Source organism: Sinocyclocheilus grahami, unplaced genomic scaffold (assembly GCF_001515645.1).
Source record: "Sinocyclocheilus grahami isolate Dianchi unplaced genomic scaffold, SAMN03320097.WGS_v1.1 scaffold1501.1, whole genome shotgun sequence".
Lineage (NCBI taxonomy): Eukaryota > Metazoa > Chordata > Actinopteri > Cypriniformes > Cyprinidae > Sinocyclocheilus > Sinocyclocheilus grahami.
The window spans coordinates 242,851-250,694 of record NW_015506680.1 but is presented as its reverse complement, the minus strand read 5'-3'; the positions used below and the strand labels follow the sequence as shown (position 1 = coordinate 250,694).

Genomic DNA, 7,844 nt, shown 5'->3' with positions numbered 1-7,844 from the left:
GCTTTACTTCACACATATTAGATGAAGAATTGCATTGGGATTGCCATTTAAACAAGCCAGAGAAATTAACACAGAAGAGAGAGAAGAACAAAAGAAAATTAACCATCATTGGCTATTTGTGATCTAACTTTGAGCATCAATTTCTTAAGACGATAAATTTCTTGAACACTGAAAGTAAACTGATCAGACAGATCAGTATTTTTCATAAACAGCTTGACTGAAGAATCGAGAAACATCTTTAAATCCGGGAAAAAATCATCAACTCTAACTGATCTCATGCCTTTAGTGTCCTGTAAGAATGAACAGAGTCTAGTGAAAGGGTAAACGCTCTCCGCTTCCACCTGTGTGTCAGCACTAAACTCACATACACTCTCCTGCGTGTCCATCGAACTCTCTTCAGACTGCGAGCCGTTCACTAAAGTCAACTTTGATACTTTACTAGCCTGATCTGCGTTCATCGTGTTATCTAGCTATTTTCTTTTGATAGACTGTTTAGCAAGATCGCTATCACACACAACATTCTCCTCATCAAGCAGCGCTGATTCAGCTATTCTAGTAACAATATGAACCGTATTAGCGCCTACCTTTGGGTCTCTTTGAACTTCCAACTCTCTTTGCTTGCTCGTTAATTCCTCCATAACTTCCTTCTCGGGATTACTATCGTCGCTTTCCTCTCTTGCAGTTCGTGTATTTCCCTTTGTTGTAACTGAAGCGGCAACTCCGCTTGTACTCGGCTGTTCCACCTAACGTAACCTCTCTGGGCACGACCGGATCAGATGGCCTACAGTTCCGCACCCGAAGCACATCATCATCTCTGATGTTACATGTACTGTGTAATCATAACCATCAATCTTAAACTTACACCAAGTTCAGTTCCTCATCATTGCTTTTAAGCACCATGAGTACCTGCCTCCTAAAAGACATAACATGTTTTAAGTGAGGGGATTTACAGCTCATGGGGATCAATTTAATCGGAGATACTAGCTGACCATGTCTCTGTAACTCTTTAGCCAAAACTTCATTTTCGAGAAAAGGAGGAACATTAGAGATGATGATCTTTTTAGCAGGATTCACTAAAGAAAGAACAGGTGTGAAAGTACCTTGAATTACAACTCCATTCTCAATTAACTGATTTGCTTTGTCTATGTTATCCAAAAATATCACAACAGCGCTGTTCATCCGCAAGGCGGATTTGATGCTTCCATAACCGACCTCTTCTCCGACCGCTAAACTGCAATCCTCTACCGAACAACCGGCCGGCGGAGACAGCTTAATAGCGTGCCGGTACGTGAGCTTAAACAAACCGAGCTGATCGCCCACAGCCATGCTGCAGCCGCCGCTCTACAAACAACTCACAATAACCTACACTAAAGATCAAACAAATACAAAAACAAAACAAAAAAAGAGAAAAGTTTAGAAAACTCACTCACAATACCACGCGCCCTCCAACGCACTCACCACGCTCAGTCTCACCATTCACTCAGAGAGAGAGAGAGTGGTTATACATCTAAATTGTAAGAATTTAAATTTTAAGTAAAAGTGAAGTTAACATGCAAACCATTTTCCATGTATCCTTCTTCTTTCCGTTTATTGACCAATTTTCACACATTACTCCACGTGTCTTTGAGAAATGGGTTTCTTTTTTTAAATGAAACAGGTTTACAGTGAGAGGGTAGCTAAATTTTGGTTGCTACAGATACATTTAGACAACGTGCCACAGACCTCGTTCTGATTTTGGAGACGATTTAAAAATCAAAAGTACAAAATATTTCCCGGTAATTGCATACCTCTACATGTTCTGGATTGCTGTTGTCCTTTCTTTGATGTAAATGAAGGCCACCGCCATCTTTGATTTGAACATTGCGATAAGAAAAACGCATCACGAATCAAGGCTTGTGTTTATAACAAAAGTTTATCATTAATAAGTTAATCAAGATATTACCTGCCAGTGGAGACGAAAACGCAGAACTTAATCCCACGCTGGCACAAAAATTAAGGTAGTTGCTCCTATGGGAAAGCGTGACTGGATCTAAACAGAGTTATTGCCACCACAAATTGGCTAAAACAAGCAACGTACACAAGGTCTCCGTAGGACCTGATTTGCTCACATCACAGTAAGATTAGGAGTGAGGTTAGGCCGTCCTTTTCATTGCACGATTTAAAAACACCCCACGCAGACAAATATAGAAACGGCCACATTTATAATTTTGTATGACGTAACAAGTTGAAGCTGGCAAAGGACCAGCAAAAGGACCAGCATAAACCAGCAAAGGACCAGCTTAAACCAGCATCCAAGCGTCAAAACATACCTAACCAGGAAGACAGTTTAGGGATACGTTAGTCATCGGATCTTACACAGACATGAAGCAAATGCTCAATATCCATGTTGTTTCCTAGACTATAAACTTAAGTTCACAAAATATAATGCTCTCAAAGCTCATGTTTATCGCCATCACAAAAGACAACAAACTCATTTGGATGATTCAACGGGCACATTTGTTTGCAACAGTTCAAACTGTCAGCAGAACTGCCCAGACATAAACAAAGTCCTTTCTCATCTCAGGTCACATTTAGCAAAGGGAGAGGTGGTATGATGTCCTTTTAAAAAATGTGACAAAATATTCCGTTTGAGATCAAGCTTTACTGCCCATATTTCACGAAAGCACAGGACTTCAGCATTTGCGAAATTAAAAATAACTTTATCTGAACAACCTTCTTCCTCAGCATGTTTTGATGTAACTGAGGATGGAGGTGATGAAAATGAATTCCCAGATTCGCTGACTAAATTTAACACACAGTCATTGTACATGAAAAATATTTGCCTGTTTTATATGCAGCTGCAAGCCAAATACCTGGTGCCATCGTCAACCATTCAGATGATTGTAGAGGAATTCAGTAGTTTAAATGATATCTGTCATCAGTACACAAAGAAAACTTTCATAGACATACTTAGGTCAAAAACAACCCTTTCACAGTGTGATATTGATTCTGTTGTGCAGGCTTCGCAGGGCCATGATTTGCATTCAGTGTGTAATGCGTTACTTTCCACAAAATACCAAAAGAAGGCAGTATAACCAAAAAAACTTTCCCTACGTGCATCCACAGAGTATGCATCTTGGTCGTGATGAGAACAGAAAACTACGTCATGCACCATGTTCAAAGACCAAGTGGTTTGGGAGCAGTGTGCCAAGCCTAATCATGTACACTCTTTTGATGTGTTCTGTGATGGATCAGTGTTTAAGTCCAATGACTTGTTTAGAGAGTTGAGAATCCAGCTTGTACCAGGATGCCTTTGAGATTGTGAACCCCTTGGGTCAGCTAAAAAGACCCAGAAAATAGTTGGAGTGTATTTTACACTTGGCAACTTTGAACCATTTTACAGGTCATGCATTGACAACATTCAATTATTACTTTTGTGTTAGGAGAGAGATTTGAATTATTTTGGTCATACCAAGATTTTTTCTAAATTGTTGGCAGATGTCAAAGAACTTGAAGAGCATGGAATTGTTACATCTTCAGGTTACGTGACAAACTGAAACCGAAGCATCATTGCATGCTACATGATCCTTCACACATTCTGAGACTAAATAATAATAATAATTTGTTACATTTATATAGCACTTTTCTAGGAACTCAAAGTGCTTTACATGAAAGGGGTTGGAATCTCCTCAACCACCACCAGTGTGCAGCATCCGCCTGGATGATGCGACGGCAGCCATATTGCACCAGAACACCCACCACACACTAGCTTATTGGTGGAGAGGAGACAGAGGCTGCGTTCGAATACTCAATGAGTAGGTACTTAATTTCAAGAAGTAATTACTTATCGAGAGCTAAAATAGTACATACTCTACAGCCAAATCTCATTAAGTATGAATCCGGACTTCTTTCGCCATGTTGATGTTATCATGTGAGCTATGACGTTATAACAAGCGCAACAACTTAAAGGATATGAGCGACAAGTTTACTTCATCTATCTCTAAATATATTTGCTCATTTTGGGATCTTGTTGAAGAAACAGCTGCCCTTTTATTGTGGTTGTAGTATAACCAACAATAAATTTGGGGTTGATTTAAGTTTTTTATTTTTTAACTCTACTAATATGACCCTCAGTTTTATCCTTAAATATATTATATTTTATTATGAAAACCCCAAATTGTTGTCTTTTGAATATGTTAATTTCTTTATTTTATGTGCAAATATTTTAATCTACAAGCAAAACTGGCTTAAATCTCCTTTGTTTTCCTCTTTTTCTTGTTGAATTTAACTCTCTTTGTTTCATCCCTCAGGTTTATAAATAGCAACAACAACAAATGCAATTTCTTTTAGTATGATTATTCAAAGATATTTACCCTTGTACTTGTGCCTTTTTTTCTGTGTATATGTTCTCATACTATGATGTATGCAAACCCATTATAGTTATGTTTTCTATTATAATTGTTCATTGTTAAAAATACAACCATCTTTCCCTGAGCTTATATGTAATTATAAATTCTGCAGTAATAATAAAAAAGAAGATAAGAGGGACAGGTGCACTAACACCTCATAGCATCAGTAACTACACAACCCTACCTAGTACAGTTTTCCTCAACGTTTGCAGTGTTAGCAATGTCTGCACAAAGGAGACATTGGCAAGCTGCTTGGAAGATCATGCCTTTGGAGAAGATATTATACTCAAAAAATGTAAACATTACTACTAAATGTTTAAAAATAAGATTACCCCAGAATGCATTGCTAGCCCACCCCAACACTTACAATAATAATGATAAATGTTGACCAATAATTAATTAATTGTACATATAATTTTAATAAAACAAGCAAAATTTAATTTGTTTTGTCATAGAAACGACTAAAACACATCTCTTCCATCTTTATTTACACCTCTAACTCTAGCACTTTCTATTCTATTTTAATTCTACTTTATCTATTTATCTTTTTTATTAAAAAAAAACTAACACTGGCTTTCTATTTTTTCTATTCTATCTATTTGTGTTTCTTTTGAGTGTGTGTGTGTATGTGTATATATATATATATACAGTGGTGTGAAAAACTGTTGGCCCCCTTCCTGATTTCTTATTTTTTTGCATGTGTTTGTCACACTTTAATGTTTCAGATCATCAAACAAATTTAAATATTAGTCAAAGATAACACAAGTAAATACAACATGCAGTTTTTAAATGAAGGTTTTTATTATTAAGGGAAAACAAAATCCAAAACTACATGGCCCTGTGTGAAGAAGTGTTTGCCCCCCTGTTATAACTGAGATTTATCACACCTGAGTTCAATTTTTCTAGCCACACCCAGGCCTGACTACTGCCACACCTGTTCGCAATGAAGAAATCTCTTAAATAGGACCTGCCTGAGAACGTGAAGTAGATGGTTGAGAGATTCAGCTGCAGCACCAGCTAACGCTGTGGAACTCAAGAAACAAACCGAACAACTGCGTCGGCAGAAGGGAAAAGTTCTGACAGGCAGAGCAGAGAACAAACAGTTTGCTGTTGTGCAATCATGGATGAAGATTCTGAAGAATCGATAATGGAGGACAGGTCAGGATTTACGGAGGTATACTCAAGAAAGAAAAACTCAAAACGTAAGAACCAGGAAGATAGTGGGAATATGGTGGTAACTACACAAGATACAATAAAAAAAGCAAATCAGGAAAATCCAAGAGAACAAATTGTACAAAATACTGAGGAGAATGGTTTCAAAGTTATGTTGACATTTGAAAAGAGTTCAGGAAAGCATTTGCATCCAATAGGACTATCCTAAGCGATCGATAAAATCATTGGAACAGTTGTTTTGGCTAAATGTTTAGGACAAGGGAGAGTTCTGATAATAGTGAAAGATGTTGGACAAAAAAACAAACTACAAAAGATGAAAGAAATGAATGGGGAAAAGATTACATCCAAAGAGATTGGAGTAGCTAAGGTTGAAAAGGGGGTAATATATGGAATTCCAACATGTATAACCACTGGTGAAATTCATGAAAATATAAAAGGAGGGAAAATTGTTAATGTGAGAAGACTGTATAAAAACAAGGAAGGACAACGACAGGAAAGTATGAATATCTTGCTGACATTTGAAGGGAAAATGCCTGAAAAGGTACAAATATATATTAGCATGGGGGTGGAAACATCATGCTTTGGGGCTGTTTTTCTGCAAAGGGACCAGGACGACTGATCCGTGTAAACGAAAGAATGAATGGGGCCATGTATCGTGAGATTTTGAGTGAAAACCTCCTTCCATCAGCAAGGGCATTGAAGATGAAGCGTGGCTGGGTCTTTCAGCATGACAATGATCCCAAACACACCGCCTGGGCAACGAAGGAGTGGCTTCGTAAGAAGCATTTCAAGGCTCTGGAGTGGCCTAGCCAGTCTCCAGATCTCAACCTCATAGAAAATCTTTGGAGGGAGTTGAAAATCCGGGTTCGCCAGCGACAGCCCCAAAACATTACTGCTCTAGAGGAGATCTGCATGGAGGAATGGGCCAAAATACCAGCAACAGTGTGTGAAAACCTTGTGAAGACTTACAGAAAACGTTTGACCTCTGTCATTGCCAACAAAGGGTATATAACAAAGTATTGAGATGAAATTTTGCAAATAAATTCTTTAAAAATCCTACAATGTGATTTTCTGGATTTTTTTCCTCATTTTGTCTCTCATAGTTGAGGTATACCTATGATGAAAATTACAGGCCTCTCTCATCTTTTTAAGTGGGAGAACTTGCACAATTGTGTGGCTGACTAAATACTTTTTTCCCCCACTGTAAGTTATATAATGATAAAGCATCTGTCAAATAGTGTATTAATGATACTTAAGTTATATAATAAAATATGGGTAGAAGGAATACTTCCAAAGATATGGAAGCGAGCTGTAGTAATTCCTATTGTAAAAGTTCAACAAACCCAGGAAGTTATCGACCAATTGCTTTAACTTCAAACTTATGTAAATTAATGGAAAAGATCATAGTTCACAGATTATCTTATGAGTTAGAAAAGAAAGGTAAATTATGTAAATATCAGTGTGGATTTAGAGGTAAAAGATCAACTATGGATGCATTAATAAATGTCAGTAATGAAATAGAGAAGGCAATAAAAATGAAAGAAATTATGGCAGTAGTATATTTTGATATAGAAACAGCGTACGAAACAATATGGAGAGAAGGGTTGTTAATTAAAGCATCAAGGATAGGAATAGATGGTAAAATGTATAATTGGTTATCATTTATTGTACAAGTAGGAGCGTGTCAGTCATCAGTTTTTAAGGCAGAAAATGGTATTCCAAAAGGGAGTGTAATAAGTCCAATTCTTTTTAACATTATGATTAATGATATTTTTGACAATTTAGGATATGGTGTGGGATGTGCGTTATATGCTGATGATGGTGCTATTTGGAAGAGAGGTCGAAATGTATCCCAAGTGATTTCAAGTATGCAAACAGCTATTAAAAAGTTGGAAAAATGGAGTATAGAATGGAGTTTTAAAATGTCAACAAATAAATCATGTTATAAAAATGCAGGAGGATTTTAAATGTGATGAGGGCAATAGCTGGAAAAGAATGGGGTGCTGAAAAAGAATCAACGTTAACAATATATCAAGCTTTGATAAGATCTATAATAGATTACGGATGCATGATTTATGGTTCAGCATCAGAAACATTATTAAGGAGTCTAGATAGAATACAGTATAGAGCTCTTAGAATATGTCGCGGCATGATGTGTTGCTCTTTAAGCATGCTTCACTTTGTCAGACAGTTCGATGCTCCATTCCATTCCGGGCATCGAAAGGTTCTATTTAAGTGATTTCTTGATTCAACAGGTCTGGCAGTAATCAGGCCTGAGTGTGG

At 37.2% G+C, this 7,844-nt stretch overlaps 1 long non-coding RNA gene across 1 annotated transcript in view; it reads right to left on the bottom strand.

Annotated features, from left to right (window-relative positions):
• LOC107570758 (uncharacterized) overlaps positions 1-6,099 on the bottom strand; it is a 6,983-nt gene extending 884 nt beyond the window's left edge. The window contains exons 1-3 of the long non-coding RNA XR_001607086.1: positions 5,434-6,099; positions 5,312-5,313; positions 1,439-1,443 (exon numbers count right to left, since the gene is read on the bottom strand). This is a non-coding gene — a long non-coding RNA (uncharacterized lncRNA). The remainder of the gene's footprint in view (positions 1-1,438; positions 1,444-5,311; positions 5,314-5,433) is intronic.
• Between the last annotated feature and the right edge of the window lie 1,745 nt (positions 6,100-7,844).